We start from the raw sequence: 16,611 nt of genomic DNA on the forward strand, positions 1-16,611 counted from the left end.
TCTCCCTTGCAGAGGGTACTGATGTTACGAGAAGTGACTGATGCTGACTTGTGGCCCAAATGGTCCAGGAAGGCAAGGTTTCTCACCAGGGCCCCTACTGCGTCAAGCTGCTCCTCACAGTCAGCTGGGATGCAATGGAGAAAACTCTCATGCCAACTGTCACTGGATCTTTAATGAGAAGGAAAGTTGTCTACTAGGAAGGACGGTTTGGAAGTCCAAAAAACCATCGGCTATCTGTTCTGGGGGAAGCCATTTCCCCTGCCTTCTCTGAAGTGGAGGAGTCAGAATGGAAACCGAGGCACGCAGCAGAGGCAGAATCCGTCGTAATGCAATGCCAGACTGCTCCCATTGGCAAAAGCACGGGATGAAGTATAGCCCCGAGCTCGCTCAATAGCTCCTCAGGAGGGTCTGCTTTAAGCCCTGGCCCTGGCCAGAGCTGGGCCTGTGTGTGGGCAGCCTGGCAGGGCCTGATGGGGACCAGCGTGGAAACCCCAGCCCACCCTCAGCCTTGCTTTTCTCTCCTCTTTCACAGCCATGTTGCCTGCCCCCAAAGGTGTGGTGGCTTTATCTGGGGGCGACAGTGGTTCGGGGTTCCTGACGACCCACGGGGCCCATCTCCAGAGGGGTTTCAGAAAAGCCTTTGCTCTATTCATTGGCCAGGTGTGGGCTTGTGACTCCCCTATGCAGCTTCTTCCTGGGCCTCTGCTCTCTGCCCCACCTCTTCATCCCTTCATTCAGACTGTGTCAGGCAGAGCTTCCCTATCTTGGCTTTACATGCAAATCAGCTGGGGAATTTCTGCAAATTCTGAAAGTCTAAACCCCACCTCTGTCTAATCACAGTCTCGGGGTGAGGCAGACATCAGCCTTTCTAGAGCCCCAGGTGCTCTAGGGGGCAGCTACTCTCGAAAGTGTGGCCCCTGGACCTGCAGCCCCAGCCTCTCCTGGGAACTTGTCAGAATGCAGATTCGCCTGTTCTGCCCCAGGCACACTGAGTGAGAACTTCTGGGGCTGGCTGGGTTTTCAACACACCCTCCAGGTGATTCTGAGAACCGCGGCCCCAGGAGGGTTTCTGACCCTCAGTACTGCCAGGTAACTCTCTGTTGCAGGGGAGTTTCCCTGTGCATTACAGGCTGGCCAGCAGCATCCCTGGCCCTGCTCACTAGATGCCAGTGGCAGCTCCCCAGCCCCCCACCACGCTAGGACAATCCAGAATGTCTCCAGGCATTTCCGAATGTCCCTGGGGGCAGATCAGCCCCAGGTGAGAACCTGTGCTCCTGGAGGAGACCCTGGCACCCAGAGGGTGGTTCTTGACCCGGGATGTGCAGTGGAAATGCTTGGGGGGAGGGGCATGCCCAGGCTCACCAGCATAGTGTGATTCTGTGGGTCTGGCGGGGGGCTGCAGGTCTCCCGCAGATTCTAAAATGTGTTGAGAAAGCCACGGGAGTTGGTGGGGTAAAGCCATGTTGTGGCCCACGTGAACAAGCTGGCCTGCCTGTACCCCCACCACTGATGAAGTTACAAGTTACAACGGTTAAGCGGCTTCTAAGCTCAAAGTTGCTGTGGTGGGCCCTGGACTGGGGAAGGGGAACATCACACATCGGGGCCTATCATGGGGTGGGGGGAGGGGGAGGGATTGCATTGGGAGTTATACCTGATATAAATGACGAATTGACGGGTGCTGACGAGTTGATGGGTGCAGCACACCAACATGGCACAAGTATACATATGTAACAAACCTGCACGTTATGCACATGTACCCTAGAACTTAAAGTATAATAAAAAAAAAAAAATAAATAAATAAAAACAAAAATTATAATTAAAAAAAGATCAGGTTACTTAATTACCATTCTCAGGTTATGTTATAGGTACTTATAAATTATTTTATATGCGAGCATCATTACAAGGTCCTTGTCAAAGACTAACTTACGACAATTACTCCCGATTGGCGCAACAACAGGATGGAATAATTCAACATCCCCACTCCCCAGCTGTTTTGCAAGTTGACAGGGCAAATGTAACTCCTGCCCTGATAAGCCATCTAGACCCATGATGGCTAAACATGGGCCACATGTGGCCATCAGAAGCTTGAAATGTGGCTAGTCCTAACGGAGATGTGCTGTGTGAAATAACTTACTGACATGTCAAAGGCTCAGAATAAAAGAAGAATATAGGCCAGGCACGGTGGCTTATACCTGTAATCCCAGTACTTTGGGAGACTGAGGCAGGCGGTTCATGAGGAGAGGAGTTCAAGACCAGCCTGGTCAATATGGTGGAACCCCGTCTCTACTAAAAAATACAAAAATTAGCCGGGCGTGCTGGTGCGTGCCTGTAGTACCAGCTACTCAGGAGGCTGAGGCAGGAGAATTGCTTGAATTCGGTAGGTGGAGGTTGCAGTGAGCTGAGACTGCCCCACTACCTACTCCAGCCTGGCGACAGAGCCAGACTCCGTCTCAAAAAAAAAAAAAAAATTATATATATATATACACACACACACACACACATATATATACATATATATATCTCCTGAATGCTTTTTTACATTGCTTGCTATGCTGAATTGACATGTTAGATATACTGGGTTAACTATATTATTAAAATTACTTCCATCAGATTTTTTTTGACTTTTAAACATGTAGCTACTAGAAAATTTAAAACAACACACGCGGCTCCCGGTCTAGTTCAGCTGGACCACAGACAGTGCTGATGGTAAGACATTCGAGGGGAAAATGTAAGAAAAGACTATTTTTGGGCTAGATGCAGTGCTTCACTCCTGTAATCCCAGCACTTTCAGAGGCCAAGGTGGAAGGATCACTTGAAATCAGGAGTTTGCACCAACCTGGCCAACAAAGTGAGACCCTGTCTATACCTACCTACCTACGTAAGGAAGTAAATTAAATTACATTTAGCTGGTCATGGTGGCTCATACCTGTAATCCTGACTCCTCAGGAGGCTGAGGCAGGAGGAGCCTTTGAGCCCAGGAGTTTAAGGTTGCAGTGAGCCATGATCACACCACTGTACTCCACTCTGGGCAACAGAGTGAGACCCTATCTCTGCTTTTTTTTTTTTTTGAGACAGAGTCTTGCTCTGTCCCCAGGCTGGAGTGCAGTGGCAAGATCTCAGCTCACTCACTGCAAGCTCCGCCTCCCGGGTTCAAGCAATTCTCCTGCCTCAGCCTCCCGAGTAGCTGTGACTACAGGCGTGTGCCACCATGCCCAGCTAATTTTTTGTATTTTTAGTAGAGATGGAGTTTCACCATGTTGGCCAAGATGGTCTTGATCTCTTTACCTTGTGATCCACCCGCCTCAGCCTCCCAAAGTGCTGGGATTATAGGCACAAACTACCGTGCCCAGCAACCTTATCCCTAAAACAAAACGAAACAAAACAAAACAAAACAAAACAAAACAAAAACAAAGACTACTTTTGGAGAGGACAGGGGAGACAAAAGCATTTTTTGAGAATTGAAAAACCACAGGATATGTAAGTTTTTAAAAAAGGTTTAGTTCTCTCCTAGAGATGGGCCAGGGACACCATTTGAAGGAGAATCATCTGGTGTCTCTGGACAATTTTAAGTTTACCACAACACTGGATAATTCCAAAATCTGGATTGGTTTTTAAAACCGAGAAAAATTACGACTCTGTGTGCCAGCCACAGGCAGCTGTAGTGCTCCAACCTGTCTGTCTCAGGAGGCTGCTGGGAGCTTCCAGAAGACCCTGAACAGGGGCTGGGCGGCAGCGAAACTCCCCAGCAACACTGGGGAGCACTCCCCTGCTGCTGGCCATTTTTTTTCCTTCTTCATTTCTATTATTAAAACTTTCACTTTTAATTCAGCACTTTCAGACACATCAGCCCAAATGGCTTTCCTAGGCTGGTCCTGGTCAGTCCACTGCAGATCAGGCAGGTTTTCCTGCATCGCACTGCAGATTCACAAATGCTGGCTGAACTGGTTACCGTGAGTCCCCTCTGCACACACTGCACACACAAGGGTCTACGGATCACATGGCCCGTGTGGTTCTGGGAGAGTGGCTGTTGAACAAATGCTCCAGATTGTATGTATCCTTGGGGTCAGGCCCTGCCACTCCCTGCTAGGCCCTCACAGTCACTTGGGTGGCCTCTGTCTGCTCTCTGTGCTAGAACCAATCCTTCCAGGAGTGGCTGGGACCACTGAGGTGCTCAGCAGGAAGCCATCTGCAGGCCAGGTGAGCTCAGACTTGGTCCATGACTATCCCAGACAGTTCACAAACCCCTTTTATTGTCTCAAATAAAATCTGTTGGACACTTAAAAATCCTGCATATTTAGCGTGAGTGCTTCTTTGATTTTCTAAAAAGGATTCTTCGGGGCTAAGGCCACTGATGTCAAAGAAATGAACCAGCGCTGCCCTCCAAGCCCGACTGGGCAGGCGGTTCCCATCTTCTCGCTCCACGCCGGCAAAGCCGTGGGCTTCCTTAACGGTCTCAGAAACATGATCTCCTCCAGCTTTGTTTAAAACTCAGAACATGCTCTCTTTGATTTTTCCCACCACTTAAAATGTGGCATATCTTTTCTTTTTTCTAACACCTTTGTTGAGATGTAATTCACATACCCTACAATTCACTCATTTCCAAATGCACCATTCAATGGTTTTAGCATTTTTCAGAGTCATGGAACCACCATGACAATCAATTTTGGGACATTCTAATCACCCCAAAAAGAAGTCCTACGAGCAAGCACTGCCCATCCCCCCCAATGTCTCCCCACCCCTGCCCCGGCCCAGGGCCACCCCAATCCACTTTCTGTCTGTATGGATTGGGCCTATCCTGGCCATTTCATATAATCACACGGTATGAAGTCTTTTGTGACCGGCTTCATAATGCTGAAGGTGCATTCACATTGTAGTATACATCAATGCTTTAGTCCTCTTTGTGGTGGAACAATATTCCATTGTGTGGATACACTGTATTTTGTTTATGCATTCATTGGTGGATAGACATCTTAGTTTGTTTCCACTGCTTAGCTAATAGGAACAATGCTGCCATGAACATTTATGTGCAAGTTTTGTTGAACACAGGTTTCATTTATCTTGTGTACACACCTAGGGGTGGAACTGGTAGGCCACAGAGTAGCTGTAAAATTACACTGGAACTTTGGAGGAACTCCTAACTTTATAGATGCTCCTCATCTGCCAAGAGTCCTTCAGAATTAGCCTGAGGATTTACATGCAGCTCTTTTTCTCTTTTTTTTTTTGACATGGAGTCTCGCCCTGTCGCCCAGGCTGGAATGCAGTGGTGCAATCTCAGCTCACTGCAATCTCTGCCTCCCGGGTTCAAGCAATTCTCCTGCCCCAGCCTCCTAAGCAGCTGGGATTACAGGTGTGTGCCATCACGCCCAGCTAATTTTTGTATTTTTAGTAAAGACGGGGTTTCACTACGTTGGTTAGGCTGGTCTCAAACTCTTGACCTCGTGATCCGCCCGCCTCGGCCTCCCAAAGTGTTGGGATTACAGGCGTGAGCCACCACGCCCAGCCCATGTGCAGCTCTTTTTCATTCATCCGGGTGGGTGAGTACGGCGTCTGGATGCTGCCCCTAACCACTTGCCCTGATGCCAAATCCAAACCAAGAGGAAACTGGGAACAAAAGGAGAACTAGCAGGTCCACTTCCAGAGGAGGAAACTGAGTCTGGGGAAGGCGCGGGTCACAGCTGCACAGCTTTCGGGAGCAAAGTGGGGCTCACATCCCAGTGGTACTCCTAACACCAACGCTCTCATACAGTGCCACAGCCAGCAGATGCCAGGGCTCTAAGCGCCACTGACAGTGGACCACTTGGGTGGCGTCAGTCACCACTGTCACACTGGGTGAAAGGCAAGCCATGCCATTCATGTCAATGACACATCCCCGGCCCTCTACGGCTCTGATCACATGGATAGCTTATTAAAAATCTGACCAAAATTTTAAAATGGCAGAAAATTAGAAAATAAAGATAAGCAATAAATAAGAATAAATCAGAACCCTATCCCCTAGAAAAAGAGTCACAATTAACAATTTGGGGTACACTGTATTTTAACGGAATACCATAGCTATCTCTCCATGTAATTACATTTTCACCTGCACCACATTTCATGGCTTCAAAATGTTGCACTGGCCAGGTGCAGTGGCTCACTCCGGTAATCCCAATACTTTAGGAGGCTGAGGTGGGCAGATCACTTGAGGTCAGGTATTCAAGACCAGCCTGGCCAACATGGTGAAAACCTGTCTTTACTAAAAATACAAAAGTTAGCCAGGTGTGGTGGTGTGCATCTGTAATCCCAGCTATTTGGGAGGCTGAGGCAGGAGAATTGCTTGAACCTGGGAGGCAGAGGTTGCAGTGAGCCGAGGTTACGCCACTGTCCTCCAGACTGGGCGACAGAGCGAGACTCTGTATCACAAGAAAAAAAAAGTTGCACTGTTTATATCATGTGCTATAATCATTTGTATAAATAATGCATACACTTACCATATAAAATGTATACATTATATATAATTCATTACATTATATGAAATGTAGGATTTTATGATATATATTCAATTATACATCATGTTTACATTGCACATTGTCACATGTACACCACAAAATCATGTATTTTATATAATGTAAGTATATGTATTACTTGCATACTAAAGTAATTATTTAATTGCCTATTTTGAATTTTTGCTTTATTTAAAATTTCTTTTCTTTTCTTTTTTTTTGTTTGAGATGGAGTCTCACTGTTGCCCAGGCTGGAGTGCACTGGCGTGATCTCGGCTCACTGCAATCTTCACCTCTCAGGTTCAAGTGATTCTCCTGCCTCAGCCTCCCAAGCAGTTGGGATTACTGGCACGTGCCACCACGCCCAGCCAATTGTTGCATTTTTAATAGAGACGGGGTTTCACCATGTTAGCCAGTATGGTCTTGATCTCCTGACCTCATGATCCACCTGCCTTGGCCTCCCAAAGTGCTGGGATTACAGGCGTGAGCCACCACGCTCAGCCTACATCCTTCATTTTTTAGGATAAATGTTAAGAGAAGAACTGCTACATCAAAAAGCATATCATTTTAAAGGCTACTGACACATACTGCCAAGTTCCTTCCAGGAAGGTTTTCCCAGCTTTCACTCTTACCAGCAGCACCGAAGGAGGGGAAAGGGAGTTGGCCAACAGGAAGGGTTATTATATTAATGAACTAAACAATCTCTATTTTTTACCATCAGATGTTTCATAGCGATTTGTGCTAATTATTTGATTTTTTCTTTTTTTGAGCTGGAGTCTTGCTCTGTTGCCCAGGCTGGAGTGTAGTGGCACAATCTAGGCTCACTACAACCTCTGCTTCCTGGGTTTAAGCGATTCTCCCTCAGCCTCCGAGTAGCTGGGATTATAGGAGCACGCCACCATGCCCAGCTAATTTTTGTATTTTTTAGTAGAGACGAGGTTTCGTCATGTTGGCCGGACTGGTCTCAAACTCCTGACTTCAGGCGATCTGCCTGGCTTGGCCTCCCAAAGTGCTGGGATTACAGGTGTGAGCCACCATGCCCGGCCAATTATTTGATTTCAGTAAGAGCCACTCTGTCTTATAGGAGCATACACAACATATCCTTCTCTTTGCCAGATGAGCTAGCAAAGGATGGATGGCTGACTCTAACAGCCCAGTGGTTACGATTTGGGACACGATGCAAAACATCCAGGATAGGTCACTACTCTGAGTCCCTTGTGAAAAACACTTGCTCTTCCTCATCTCGCTTCACGTGAACACGACATACTGGAAAGGATGTGCAGAATGTCTCTATTAAGAGACGAAGTTTCTTCCCCAGAACAGAGGAGAGACCGGACCCCATTCTCTTCTTCCAATACATGTTACTCTCAATCTTGGCTACATCATCTAGTGCATAGTAACATGAATTATTTTACACTGCTTCCTAAGAAAGTAATCGGATTGTCTTTCTAGAAACACCCTTCCTTTCTCAAAGGATTCCTAGCTCAATCCTAGGCATTTCTGTAGATACTGAAGACTTGTCCTGCCCACTTGATTTAGCACATTATAGCAAATATGAAAGGTAGACAGAATATTTTTCATTATAATTTTTAATGAAGTTTCTGAACTTGCTCAGTGTCTCACTCTTATAACTTTTTCCCCTTTAAAAGCTTAGTGATTTTTCCTTAAGAAAAACTAATGGATGACTTCTATTTAGAATTCAGCCCTCTATTGAGAAGATTAGGTGTTCAGCGTTGTGTTACATACATTGTTCATTTAATTCCTGAAATCATTCTGATGAGGCAGGTACTACACTTACCCCTCACTTGGCAGATTGGGAAACTGAGGCACAGTGAGGGTAATCATCCAGCCCAGGTCACATAGCAAGCCAGTGGTGAAGACCAGGTTGGATCCTGCCAGTCTGACCTGAGTTGGAACTCTGAATCCCAACTCCAAAAGCAGGTCTACACAGAGTACATCTGACATACAGTAAACTCTTAGGTCTCAGTGATTAAAAAAAAAAAAAAAAAAAAAAAAAAATTGGTTGGTGAGAAGACATTTTCAGATATCCCCTTACATGCGGAAAATGTACCATTGGTAGATACACAATCCTTTTCAATTATATTTTTGAGTGATAGTAGCCAGGCACAAAAACGTATATACCATATAATTCCATTTCCATGAATTTTCCAAGAGGCAAAACTAACCTATCCTGACAGATGTCAGATTCATGGCTGCTTCTGAACAGGGAGAATAAACAGGAGGGGGGACAGGGGAAGTTCCTGGGATGATAGCGATATTATTGATAGACCTATGCAGTTATCAAAACCAATTGAACTGACTGTATATTCAAAATGTGTGCAATGCAGTATGCAAATTATACCCCAATATAAATTTTTTTTTTAAAGCTAAAAGAAAAATATGCCACTTGCTCTGGGTAATCCAACCATTTTAAGAGTTCATGATGTATCTCAACAATCTAAAAAGAATGGCATGATACTGGCACTTTGAGAATGAGGTATTCAAAATTCTAGTAATTCGGCTGGGCACGGCGTCTCGCGCCTGTAATCCCAGCACTTTGGGAGGCTGACGCAGGTGGACCAATTGAGGTCAGGAATTTGACACCAGCCTGGCCAACATGGCAAAACCCCATCTCTACTACAAATACAAAAATGAGCTGGGCGTGGTGGCGGGCGTCTGTAATCCCAGCTACTCAGGAGGGTGAGGCAGGAGAATCACTTGAGTCCGGGAGGCAGAGGTTGCAGTGAACTGAGATTGTGCCACTGCACCAGCTAGGGCGACAGAGTAAGACTCTGTCTCAAAACAAACAACACCCTCCCCAAGAGAAAAACCAATAAAAAACAAAAACCGAAATTCTAGTAATTTGTGCATTCACTGCAGCCTGCAAATCAGGGCTTCCTGAGGCCCATGTGTCAGTAAAAGGATCTGCAAAGTGAGTGTCCCCTCCAGAGCTTGGGCAGGGTGGCGCTAGTGGGACAAGCAATGAAAGCAGGGTTTTCAGGACACATGGGCAAGTCATTACTGAGGGCACATCCCACTGAGGGCCAGGAGTAGTGACTCCGATGTTGCTGGACACACGCCGACCACAGTGCCACCCCGGCCACCAGACAGCTACTCCCTAGAATCTCAGCGCAACAGCCGGGGACAAGCACAGTGACTTGTCACGTTTAATGATGCAAAGATCTTCCCATCTGATAAGGAAACTGCTGGACAGAAGGGCGGGCTCCGGAAGGCTTTGCTGAAAGCAGTGCTAGATGGTGGGTCCTACGGCTTCATTTGTCCTGCAGCCCAACTGGGCGCCACAGAGCTCTGCAACCCAGCAGGAGGCCGCTGTCAGAAGAGCCTCGTTTTTCAGAGGATGATGGAGATGATCTGTTCCGGCAACAATGGGATCCCACTCGCTTGCCTTACGGAAACAGGGTTTTGTTGTAAATATGTACATTTAAAAGCATTCCTTTTTCTATGAGCTCTGCAACCCCTGTGGGCCTCCCTTTCGATAATCACCCAACTGTCCACAGGCTGGCCGAACACTGTTCCTGTTCCAGAGAGAGCCTGATGGAGTGTTAGCAACGTGTCAGAAAAGGTTTCTAGGCTGCCTGTGAACAGAACATTTAGGGGAGCTTTCTTTGATGGTGGCTTCACGGCCAGATGAAAACTGGCCACGGGGCGAGTGTATTTCAGAAATAAAATGCATCCAGTTGAATGCAGAGTCACAAGCAGGCGGCAACACTAGGGGCCCGAGGAGCTGAAGACACCACCATTGACACTCCTCACTCAAAGCCAATGGACGTGCTCCTGTGTGGGAATAAGTTATTCAACTTCCACTGGCTTGGCCATTTCAAAACCACAAGTGGGAACGTCAGTAACAGAGCCTGTTCCAACACCGTGTTGAAACCCAGAGGTTTTGACGAAGTCCGTGATGAAGGCAGCACGTAAGCCTTCGGGCCTCCGATCAGCTGCTGTCTGTGTCTGCCTCACCTCTCCAGCAGTATCAGTCAGGCTGACACTCCACGGAGCCTTTGCCTGGCCACTTACTTCCACTTCCTTTTTCTTTTTTTTTTTTTTTTGAGACGGAGTCTCGCGCTGTCACCCAGGCTGGAGTGCAGTGGCCGGATCTCAGCTCACTGCAAGCTCCGCCTCCCGGGTTCACGCCATTCTCCTGCCTCAGCCTCCCGAGTAGCTGGGACTACAGGCGCCGCCACCTCGCCCGGCTAGTTTTTTGTAGTTTTTAGTAGAGACGGGGTTTCACCGTGTTAGTCAGGATGGTCTCGATCTCCTGACCTCGTGATCCGCCCGTCTCGGCCTCCCAAAGTGCTAGGATGACAGGCTTGAGCCACCGCGCCCGGCCTCCACTTCCTTTTTCTATCAGTCATACATTGCGACTCTAACTTTAGTTTTAGGGGAAAGAAACAATGAAAAAGTAACACTCTCTCTCAAATATTTATTGAATGTCTACTATGATTCCTCTGGAATGTTATAGAACAGGTGATTATTCTTATTTTCATTTTATGTGTTTAGAAAGGTAGACTTTGGCAATTGAGAATGAAAACATATTCCTCTTTCTCAGTTCATTCCTTCCACACCCCAAAAGAATTCTCCCAGGAAGGGTGCGAGGCTCTTCCAGGCCTTTTCATGTGCTGCTGAAAGGATACCAGCAATCAGCTGGTGGGAGCCGAGCCTGGATCCCTCTGCAGCACTGCAGGTCTAACTTTTGGAGGGCTCTTTCCATGCTCCTCAGCAGGGGTGCTACTGGCATTTTGTTTATTTATTTATTGAGTTTTGAGGCGGAGTTTTGCTCTGTCCTCCAGGATGGAGTGCAGTGGCGCCATCTCAGCTCACTGCAACCTCCACCTCCCGGGTTCAGGTGACTCTCCTGCTTCAGCCTCCTGAGTAGCTGGGATTACAGACGTGTGCCACTATGCCTGGCTAATTTTTGTGTTTTTTTAGTAGAGACGGGGTTTCACCATGTTGGCCAGGCAGGTCTCAAACTCCTGACCTCATGTGATCCACCCATCTTGGCCTCCCCAAAGGGCTAGGATTACAGGCGCGAGCCACCGCAGAACCAATTTTCACTGTGTAGGAGAGTCCTGGGCTTTAGCATTGGAGGCTGAAAGCCACTGGAGGCATTTGCAACCATAATTCCACGCTCCTAAGCCATGCTGTTGGCTTATCTCAGGAGCCTGTGGGTGACGGGTCCACAGGCTTGGTTAATTACAGGCAAGTCACTTTTCCTGTCTGGGTGTCATCTTCTCTGATTTTAAATAGTTATCTCCTAATTTCTTAAGACGGCAAGGATCAGTGTGAAGACATTATGGCAGCTCTTCGAGGTTCCTGAGGAGAAACTTACAGGTAAGTCATCACGATTATGTATGTGTCCTCCAGGGTCATTAGTATTAGATCATGTACATCAGAGATGCTTTTTATATGAGTGGATCCCTAAAACTGAGTGATGTGTACTCCAGAAAACGTTCATTTTCCGGACCCCTGGTTGATGAAATTTTGTATCAGTTATAAATGACATTTAATTATTTGAAACTTTAATGGTGTTGCCACTGCTGTTTTCCCTTCCTGGGCCTCAAGTAATTCTGTGAAGAAGTCAGATCTCTGCAGCCAGGAGTGGCTTGCTTTGTCCCACTGGCCTCGGACAGTTTGCCTCTGAAGCCCAGTGACCCGGCCACAAAGCCAAGACTGCACAGGTGAGGCTAGGCCTCTGCTATACTGGGTGGCCAGCCTAGAAATCAATCAATCAATCAATCAATCAATCAATCTTGTCAAAATCACCAGCACAAATGTGTGCAACTTCTACCTTTCTTAACATGAAAATAATCTCATCCAGATTTTAAGACCGGAATTATCTTTTGTGTGTTGTTCAAAGGTCTCATCATCTTCCCAATGGCCCAAGAAAGAAACTAAACGTTGACATGAATGTTTGTCTTTCCACACCGCACATTCACTTTGGTTAAGAGTCCCAGTGGCTCACGCCTGCAATCCCAACACTTCGGAGGTCGAGGCCGGTGGATCACTTGGGGTCAGGAGTTCAAGACTGGCTTGGCCAACATGGCGAAACCCATCTCTACTAAATATACAAAAATTAGCCAGGAGTGGTGGTGGGTACCTGTAATCCCAGGCAGGAGGCTGAGGCAGGAGAATCACTTGAACCTGGGAGGTGGAAGTTGCAGTGAGCCAAGATCGCGCCACTGCACTCCAGCCTGGGCAACAGAGCAGAGAGAGTCCTGAGTACAGCCGGGTGCAGTGCCTCACACCTGTAATCCCAGCACTTTGGGAGGCCAAGGCAGGAGGATCACTGGAGGCCAGGAGTTTGAAACCAGCCTGGGCAATACAGTGAGATCCCCATCTCTTAAAAAAAAAAAAAAAAAAAAGCTGACGGCCAGGTGCGATGGCTCGCGCCTGTAATTCCAGCACTTTGGGAGGCCGAGGCGGATGGATTACGAGGTCAGGAGTTCAAAACCAGCCTGGCCAAGATGGCGAAACCCCATCTCTACTAAAAATACAAAAATTAGCCGGACGTGGTGGTGGACACCTGTAATCCCAGCTACTTGGGAGGCTGAGACAGAGAACTGCTTGAACCCAGGAGGTGGAGGCTGCAGTGAGCCAATATTGTGCCACTGCACTCCAGCCTGGATGACGAAGTGAGACTCCATCTCAAAAAAAACAACCCAAAAAACCCAAAAAAACAACCATGGAGGCACGTGCCTGTGTGCCTGTAGTCCCAGCTACTTGGGAGGCTGACTAGGGAGGATTGCGGATTGCTTGAGCCTGGGAGTCTGGGATTGCAGTAAGCTATGATCATGCCACTGCATTCAAGCCTGTGTGATAGAGTGAGATTCTGTCTCTAAAAAAATACATGAAATAAATGAAAAGTAACAACAACAACAAAATACGAGTCCTGAGTATGCTCCCAGAATCCCATATTAGCCTGACTCTGCCTCCCTCCCCTCCCTTCTGGCCATGGCTCCCTCTAGGAAGGTCAGATCTTGCGGGGGTTCTGGCCCATCCTCCATGCACAGGCTCAGGGAGACTCAGGCCCGAGTTTCCTCATCCAGCAAAAGGAAAGAATGATGTTGGTTTGTTGTATGGATTCCACAAGGCAGGGCTTGTCAAGTGCCTGGTCGCTCCCAGGGATCCCCAGTATCTGGTGGTGATGATGGTTGATTCAGACTCACTTGCTCACCTGGATAGATGCACCACCTTCCACCTGCTCTCGCCCTCCTCTGGGACGTCCGCGGGGCAGAATTTGCCTGCAGTGCACATCCTGCTCAGAGCTCTGCTCCCCAGGACTGAGGAGGGGCAGCCACACTAGCCCCTGCCCAGCACCCAGGTCCCGTTCCTGTGCACCAGCACCTTTGCCCCAGCTGCTCTCTTTGTGGAACACCCTGGCCCATCTGTTTTCCTTTGGAAATCCTTTTTTTTCCAAAATCGACACAATTTATATACCATAAAATTTACACTTTAAAAGTGTATATAACTCAGTGATTTTTAGTATATTTGCGAGGTTGTACAACCATCACTACTATGCAAATCCAGGTCATTTTTGCTGTCTCCAAAAGAAGTTTTGTACGCATTAGTCAGTCACTCCCTATACGTCATTGCCCCTCCCTTCCCTGCACCTGGCAAGCATGAATCTGCTTTGCATTACTATGGAGGTGCCTGTTTTGGCCATCAGACAGATGGAGTGGGACACGGTGTAGCCTTCTGTGTCTGCTTCCTTTCCTAATTTAGCATCATGTTTTCAAGGTTCACCCAAGCTACAACCTGTATCCACGCTTTACTCCTTCCCATGGCAGAATCACATTCTGGTGTATGGATAGACCATGTTTTGTCCACCCATTCATCCACAGATGGACACTTGGGTTACTTCCACTTTTTGGCTATTACGAATGATGTTGCTGTGAACACTCATGTGTACACTTTTGCGTGGACATGTGTTTTCATGTATCTTAGGTATAGACCTGGGAGAGGAATGGCTGGGTCATACGGTCACTCTAGGTCTAACTTTTCGAGGAAGTGCCAGACTATCTTCCCAAATGGCTGCACCATTTGGCATTCCCGTTGGGAGCGTCCGAGAGCTCCAGTGTCTCCACATTCCTCACTAACAAATTGCCATAGCTGTCCAAGAGCATGTGCGGTGGGGCCTATGGGTTTCTGATCTGCATTTCCCTAAAAAGCAACGACATTAGGCATCTTTTCATGTATTTATCGGCCATTTTTATATCCTCTTTGGAGGAATGCCTATTTAGATTCTCAGCCCATTTTTATTGTTTTACTGATTTTATTTTTGAGACGAGGTCTCGTTCTGTTATCCAGGCTAGAGTGGAGTGGTGTAATAACGGCTCAGTGCAACCTCAAACTCCTAGACTCAAGAGGTCCTCCCACCGCAGCCTCCCAGGTAGCTGGGACTATAGGTGTGCCCCACTGTGTCCAGCTAATTTTTAAAAGATTTTGTAGAGGTGGGGTCTCACTGTGTTGATCAGGCAGGTCTTGAGCTGTTGGCCTCAAGTGATCCTCCTGCCTCAGCCTCCCCACGTGCTGGGATTATGGGCATAAGCCTCCGTGCCCAGCTCTTTGCCCAGGTTTAAATTGGACAATCTAACCTTCTATTGTTGAGTTGTGTGTGTTTTTTTTAATTCTTATTTTTTTGAGATGGGGTCTCACTGTGCTGCCCAGGCTGGAGTGCAGTGGTGCGATCACGGCTCACTGAAGCCTTGACCTCCTAAGCTCAACCAGTCCTCCTGCCTCAGCCTCCTGAGTGGCTTACCTATGACCACAGGTGCACGTCACCATGCCTGGCTAATGTTTTTTATTTTTTGTAGAGATGGGGTATCCCTATGTTGTCCAGGCTGGTTTCAAACTCCTGGGCTCCAGTGATCCTCCCACCTTGGCCTCCCAAAGTGCTAGGATTACAGGCATGAGCCACCACGCCCAGCTGTAACTGTTCTTTAAATATTCTGGATACCAGACCCCTATTAGATATTTAATTTTCAAATGTTTTCACCCATTTTGTGCATCTTTAGTTTTTTGACACTGCCCTTTGAAGCACTAAAATTTTAATTTGGCGAATATTCAATTTATCTATTGTTTCTTTTATTGCATTTACTTTAGGTATCATATCTAAGAAACCACTGCCTAATCTAAAGTCACAAAGATTTACCCCTTACTTTCTTCTAAAAGTTTTATAGTTTCAGTTTTTGCACTGAAGTCTTTGATAAATTTGGAGTTAATGTGTGTGTGTCTGTGTGTGTGTTTTTTGAGACAAAGTCTTGCTCTGTCACCCAGGCTGGAGTGCAGTGGTGTGATCTTGGCTCACTGCAACCTTCAAATCTTGGGATCAAGTGATTATTTTGCCTTAGCCTCCCAAGTAGCTGGGATTACAGGTGCATGCCACCATGCCCAGCTAATTTTTGTATTTTTTAGGAGATATGGGGGTTTCACCATATTGGCCAGGCTGGTCTCGAACTCCTGACCTCAAATGTCCACCCGCCTCCGCCTCCCAAAGTGCTAGGATTACAGGCGTTGGAGTTAATTTTTATATATAGCATTAGATAAGAGTCTAACTTCATTCTTTTGCAAGTGGATATCCAGTTGTCCCAGGACCACTTCCTAAAAAGACCATTCCTTCCCCATTGATGGGGAAGATATCTTGGCATCTTTTTTGGAAATCAACTGACCACCGACGAAGGGGCTTATTTCCGGACTCTCGATTCTACTTCATTGATGTATATGTCTATTTTTACACCAATATCACACAGGCTTGGATCACCATGGTTTTGTAGTAAAGTCTGAAATCAGAAAGTGTGAGATCTCCAACTTTTTAACACTTTTTTCAAGACTGTTTTTGATATCTGATGGTCTCTTACTGTACTATATAAATTTTAGGATAAGCTGTCACATTTTTGGAAAAAAACCAGGCAGCTGAGATTCTGAAAGTGATTTTGCAGACTCTGTACATTGATTTGAAGAGTACTGGCATCTTAGCAGTAAGTATTCCAACCCATTAACATGATGTCATTTCATTTATTTAGGTCTTCTTTAATTTCTTTCAATGATGCTTTGTGGTTTTCAGTGTACAGGTAATTTACTCCTAAGTGTATTACTCTTTTTGATACTATTTGTA

The 16,611-nt window shown here is 46.8% G+C and overlaps 1 protein-coding gene across 8 annotated transcripts in view; it reads right to left on the reverse strand.

Moving 5' to 3' along the window:
- The window catches only part of AGAP1 (ArfGAP with GTPase domain, ankyrin repeat and PH domain 1), a 637,917-nt gene that overhangs the window by 54,158 nt on the left and 567,148 nt on the right, over positions 1-16,611 (reverse strand). The gene's annotated exons all lie outside the window — the stretch shown is intronic.

Source organism: Trachypithecus francoisi, unplaced genomic scaffold (genome assembly GCF_009764315.1).
Source record: "Trachypithecus francoisi isolate TF-2019V2 unplaced genomic scaffold, Tfra_2.0 Lachesis_group13, whole genome shotgun sequence".
Lineage (NCBI taxonomy): Eukaryota > Metazoa > Chordata > Mammalia > Primates > Cercopithecidae > Trachypithecus > Trachypithecus francoisi.